Source organism: Chinchilla lanigera, unplaced genomic scaffold, assembly GCF_000276665.1.
Source record: "Chinchilla lanigera isolate Chin_1 unplaced genomic scaffold, ChiLan1.0 scaffold00036, whole genome shotgun sequence".
NCBI classification, from domain to species: domain Eukaryota; kingdom Metazoa; phylum Chordata; class Mammalia; order Rodentia; family Chinchillidae; genus Chinchilla; species Chinchilla lanigera.
Genome location: NW_004955437.1, coordinates 13527963 through 13533962, shown reverse-complemented (window position 1 = coordinate 13533962; position 6000 = coordinate 13527963). Strand labels below are relative to the sequence as shown.

At 59.7% G+C, this 6000-nt stretch overlaps 1 protein-coding gene across 2 annotated transcripts in view; it reads left to right on the top strand.

The window, feature by feature from the left end:
- Positions 1 to 6000, top strand: part of Zmiz1 (zinc finger, MIZ-type containing 1) — a gene marked incomplete in the record, with an annotated part of 196207 nt that overhangs the window by 321 nt on the left and 189886 nt on the right. For both annotated transcript variants that reach the window (XM_005389890.2, XM_005389892.2), the window contains 1 exon segment: positions 1 to 86.

Sequence of the window (6000 nt, the reverse complement as noted above, 5' to 3'; positions counted from 1 at the left end):
CCCTCGCCGCGCTCCTCCCGGCCCCAGCCGGCCCTCGCCGGCAGCGGCGCGTCCTCCAGCGGCGGCAGCGGTGCTCGCAGCGCCGGGTAAGTTTGGGGAAGGAGCCAGGAGCCCGTTAGCCCCAAGGCTTTCTTCCGCTCCCCGCAGGTTCTGGGGTGCGAGCCTGGCGTGCTGAGCGCTGGGGCTTTTCCCTTCAAGGGTCCTTCGGGTCGGGCGGGTGGCTCGCGGCGCGGCTCGCTGCCCTCCCCGTGGTGGCCGGGGGCGGAGGCCGGGGCAGCGGCCGGGGCAGCTGCCTGGCGAGCGCCCGGCAGCGCGGAGCCGGCTCGGGCTGCGCGCAGGGGCCGGAGCTCCTGGCGTGCGGAGCGCGAGTGCGGTCGGCAGTGCGCGCGCGGACCGAGCCCGCCTCACGCCTCACGCCTCTCGCCGGCGCTCCTCCAGCCCTAGCTTAGAACCCCGGGGACTGGGCCAGACGGGGCTCCGAAGGAGGGAGTAAGGAAGGCCGGGGAAGGACCGCCTCGGACTCCTTCACCTCCTTTGGGGTGATTTGAACTTGTGCTTCTGTGTGCGTACTGGGACCCCCCCCCCCCGAGAAGGCGTGGGGTTTCGGGGTGGCGAAGGATGGTGGTGTTAAGTTGTGCATCTGAATTTCTAGGGAAAACACACACTTTTGTAAATGGGAGGTGGGGGCGCGGTTAAGTTGGTTGTGTGGGAATCGCCCGGGGAATCGCAGCGCTGCGTGCAGGGCTGGGAGCGCCGAGGGGTGTGTGGAGGTGGAGGGGGTTCTAGTGAGGTTTTTGGAAACCCAAGGGGCTTTCGGGCCCACGCCTGATGGGGCTGCCCCGGCCAGAAGAACCCAGAGGGAAGATGTGCATGTGTGTGTGTGCGCGCGCGTTGCAAATACGAAAGTAATTTCCCCGTGTTCTTTCTTCCTCTCGGTCTCTGGCGGCGGTGGCCCCCGGGGAGTGGGAGGCTGGCCCTGGGGCGGAGGTTATGGGCCCTGGCCGGGGCTGGTGCTGGGGTCGTAGATGGGGAGGGCTCTGGAAGCTTGTTTCACATTCCTGGCGTCTGCGTGGGGAGAAAACAGTGGGGGAGCGCGGCCTCGGCGTCTGGGGCACAGGCAGCGGGCGCGCGTCGCCCCCTCGCCGGGGACATCTGTCCAGGAAGCCGGCCGGGCAGCGAGAGGGCGCGGTGCGGAGGGCAGGCTCCCCGCCCCGGAGCGGTGGGGGCGCGGGCGAGGGGCGGCCGCCTTCCCGGCCATTGTGCGCCAGCAGATTTTCACGGGAGACTGCCCCGGAGCCGCTGGAGAAGGCCGGGAGCCGGCCTCAGCCCGGGGTTTAAAAGACACTCCAGGAATGTAAACAACCCAGGCGGGAGGGCGGGCGCACGGGAGCGCGCCAGGGCCGCCGGCCGGGGGGCCCCCTCACCCCTCCCTGGGGGACAGCCTGGAGGCAAGGCCGCCCAGCCTTACCCCTCTACCTGTCCCAAACTTTTCCCTTCCCTGCCCTCCTGTTCCTCCTCTCCCCTCCAGCTGGGCGAAGAGCGAGTACGTCTCCAAGGCCCGGCCCCAGGACTTCGGGCACCCCGCACGGACCGTGAAAACCTGGCGTCCGGGTCCCTGCTTGGGTGCCGGGAGCTGGGGCTGCTCTGTCCGAGCAGCAGCTTCCTAGGCAAGGCAGTGCCGGAGTAACTGCGGCTCGGAGCCTACCCGCCTGCCTCTTTCCCTCCCTCCTCCTCCCCTCCCGCCGCTGCTTCCCCCGCTCTCCCCCTTCCCCACTCCCCTGACTGCTTTTCCAATGCCCTGACATGAGGGAGGAAGATTTAACTTGGCAGCCCAAACAAATGTTCTCTCTGAGGTCCTCCAAGAAGCTGGCGGCTGGGCTGGCGGGGCGAGGGCAGCGCTCGGCCAGCCAGTCCCTCCTCTCAGCGCTGCCTGGGGCTTCTGGAGCCCCGAGGACGGACACGCAGGGCTCAGGGGAGTCCAGCCCACCCCTGCAGATTTGAAAGGGCGGTGGGCAGTGCGGAAGTCCTGGTAGGGCACTGTATAGAGCTGCGGGCTGAGCTGCCTCCGGTGCCAAGGGTTTTCTGAAGGGTTTCCTTGAGCAACAGTTTGCCTCCCTGCTGCAACCTGGGAACCGGGCCTGGTAGACCAGAGGGTTAACTAGTGCAGTCTCCTCCTCCGCCGGCTGTGGGTGTGAGGACAGGCTGGTTACACAGGGCAGGGCAGGAGGCCAGAGGCTGTTCCCAGAGGTGCCTGGGTTTGCTTATTGTTTTTGTGAAGGAACAGATAAAGGGGCAGGCGAAGGGGCTGGAGAACCCGGCTGCTTGGCTGCCGATGGATTTCAGCTTGCTTCCTTCTGCCTTTGCCTGGGCCCGGGAGGGGAAAAGTTGCTTGTGCGAGCTCTGGGAAGTTTAGAGGAGGGAACAAACCGTGGCTTTCTGGGTCCTGGTCCTGGGAGCTTCCCGAGGAGGGTCCCAAGGAGGAAGAATTCCTGGCCTTTCAGTTCTGTGAGCACCCGGAGTAGTGCTGACCTTTTCCTCTCCAAATTGAGGATGTTGAAACACCAGCATGACACAAAAGACACATTGAAAGCCCTGTCTGCCACGGAGCACGTGTGGCTTCAGGGCTGAGGGGACTCTCAGAGAGAAGTGGTGTTTTCTTCCAAGCTTCAGGATTTGGGTTTGGTGTTTTTCTTTTTTTCTTTTTCCCCCAAAGCACAGAGGCATCTCCTTGTCTGGAGGAGTCAGGAGGTTATGAAATGCTGTTTTCACATGTGAATCTCAGAAGTTGACATTCAGGTGGGCTTGGTGGCCGTGGCTGAGGGGAGGAGCTAGAGGCTGTAGGAGTTGGACTGGGGTTTGGGGCTGAGGAGAAGAGGGGGAGAGGAGTGGCTGGACTTAGGAAATCCTTAAACAGCCTTGTCTGTGCAGAAGAGAGTTGCTGGCTTCCTCATGGGGGACAGGATGTCCCTTTTCCCTCCGAAGGAAAGGGGAGAGACCAGGAGCAAATCGAAGAAAGGCCCAGGGATGGAGTTTTAGCCACCAGTCACACACACACACACACACACACACACACACACACACGTCTAGCTGGAGCAAATAACAGCATTATCTCCATCCCTGACTCCCACAGAGATGACCCAACACGGGGGCAGGTGTCCACAAGTTGACTCTTTCTAGAAAACTATAGGCAGAACCACCCAGCTGAGAAGCCTGCAAACTTCACTTTTCTCCTTGATTGACAGGGTGGGTAAGGAAGGCAGACGGGGTGGCAGGAGGACCTTCCTAGGAAGCCATGGCTACTGAGTTGTCTGGTTTTGGCCAGAGCCCAATGACTATCTGTGACCCCGTCTCAGAGTTAGATGTTGCTCTAAGAAACCCCAGGCACTAACAAGTTAATTTTGGGAAGCTTCTGTGGGCTCTCGTGATGGAACCAGGAAGTAGGGCCTGCTAGGTGGAGACTGGGTCCCTTACGGTTTCATTCATAACTCTGTTCCCGTGGGCCCTGGCCTGGCTCCTATCGCTATTGCATCTCTATGAGGTTCCTGGGTTTTGTGTGGACAACAAAGACTAGGCTGCTGTAATTACCCGGGACACTGCTGCAGCCTTGCCTGGTAACTGCCCTGACCTCTCTGCAGGACACAGTGGCCTCTGCCTGCGCCCTCTGAGAAGGGGGGTGCTCTTTGTCCTCAAGAGCCCTGAGGCCAGAGAGTGCAGCCTGCTTGGTCTCTAAGCTCCAGCAGGGAGACTGGGGCAGGACTCTGCCCTCAAAGATGGAGGGAGGCAGAGAATAGCAATGCCGCCATTCCCCAGGACGGGGCCTGGGCTAGTCACCAACTCATCCTGTGATAACTGGATTCTCCCATTAGTGGCAGAGATGGAGGGAGGAAGAGGTGGTAGGAGGTTGAACCTTACTGACTGCTATGGGCCAGCAGGTTTACTCTGCTAGACCTCAGCTTGCTGATCTGTAAAATGGGCTCAAGGGCAGAATGCTCAGCATACCATTTCGCTGCTGGGCAGGTGAAGCAGATGTGGGCATGGGCCCCCAAAGGCTCAGAAGGCCCTGGTGCAGAATGGATAGTACATGAAGGGTCTGGTTTCGAGATCCTAGAAGCATATTCCAAAAGCTGCCTTCCTAGCTGGGCTTATCTCCCTGGCTGTCCATGATCAGCTTGCATGCCCCCTGTGATGGGCGCTCACTGCCTCTGTGCTGCCTTCTGTGCACAGCTGTGAGTGTTAGCATGCTTTGCCTTCTGGAAATCCAGACGTTTCAGCCTGCAGTCTGGGCTTGAGGTCCTGAGGGGCTTTCAGACCAGACTCACTTCTTCTCTGAATGACCGTGGGTTCAAGACTAGCATCTACTCTGACATGGGGAAGGGACACCTTCCAGATGGCTGTTTCCGGGCCTCGTGAGCAGTGCTTTGGGAACAGTGGGGAAGGGTCTTCTTGAGGCGTTCACTGTCACCTGCCTTTGGGGGCCAGGTCTGCCTCTTGTCACTTCCCTCGGGGCTGGAGTGACAGGGCAGGGGCCCCACAGTTCCTGTTTCTTAGGAGCTGATGTCTAGCAAGGGCAGGAAGATCAGCCCAAATAAATAATTCACCACTGGCTGGCCACCTGCCACGGGCATGTGAGGACAGGAATAAGTAGAGCCCCTCTCCCTGGTGGCACTTTGTGGCTGTAGACTTGCTCTCCAAATTTGTTTAGCCTCGGTAACAGCAGTGTGGGCTCACTGCTATTTGGGATTACCCCATTGAACAGAGAAGAAAACGGAGGTTTGGAGAGGTCAAAAGACTTGAGGCAAAGCCAGGACTCTGTTTGCATCAGCCCTCTGCGCTACTTGTGTCATGGTCCAGGGAGCAAGAGACCCGGGGGGCTCACATGTTGTAGAATCCAGTGTGGACCCCAAAAATAGGAGGAGCTGGGGACAAGCGGCTGAGGAGGTGCTGTTCCCAGGAAAGGTTGCAGGTGGGCCTCAGCCATCCACCTGCCTCCATCAGGCAGTATGGCGCCCTGTGCTTATGGCACTATCTCTTCCAGCTAGAACTTGCTGGGAGCCTCACATGCTGCCTCCACGGCCCCTGGGCTTCTGCATGTTGGGTTCATACTAGGCCAGGGCCCTAGAGCAGGACACAGAGGTGTTTCCAGCTTCTGGTCCCCAGATAGCCCAAGACTCTCCTGGGCTGCTGTGGCTTCTGTAGCTAAAGAGAGTGACTTCCTCTGGTGAGGTCAGTCTCCAGGCTACATGGGGGTGCTGGCCTCGGGCCCTTGGGTTCCATCTGCCCCCGTGGTCTGTATCCCTGTGTCTGGTAGTCTGGAACTCAGCCAAGTGCCACTCCAGGTTGAGGCTGCAGCTGATGTGATGCAGGGCAGCAGGCAACCGGGTAAGCACACAATGCCCAGCACACCAGTGCAGGTAATAGATGTAGCCTGAGAAGGCCCCAGGCCACCCCTCCTGTCAGGCTCAGCTGCCGGGGTTACTGCAGGATTGTGCTAGGGGAGGCCAGGGTGTCTGAGCTAATTAGATTTCTTAGATTTCAACGCTCCCCTAATCCTGTTAGCCTGCCTGTAATTGTAACCACTTCAAGGTTTTGGCTGTGGCAGGCTGTTGAGGACAGAAGGTATGGGGACTCTGCTCTGCCCCAGCCCTATCCTGAGACAGAGGATAGTGCCACCAGGGAGAGGGGCCTTTGCCTTCCTAGCGCTCCAGGGCGGAGGGTTAAGGATGGTAAGTGTGTGTGGTTTTCCATGGCATCTTGGCTGTCAGAGATGTGGCTCTCAAGATCTTCCGGCTCATGGGCGTGATGGCGCACGCCTGTAATCCTAGCACTCAGGAGGCAGAGGCAGGAGGATTACTGTGAGTTTGAGACCAGCACGGGTTACAAAGCAAATTCAAGACCAGCCTGAACCACATAGGGAGACCCTGTCTCAAAAAGACCCCCTCTAAAAAAAGATCTTCTGACTCAGACCCTTCACAGTACCAGTGGGGAAACTGAGGCCCACAG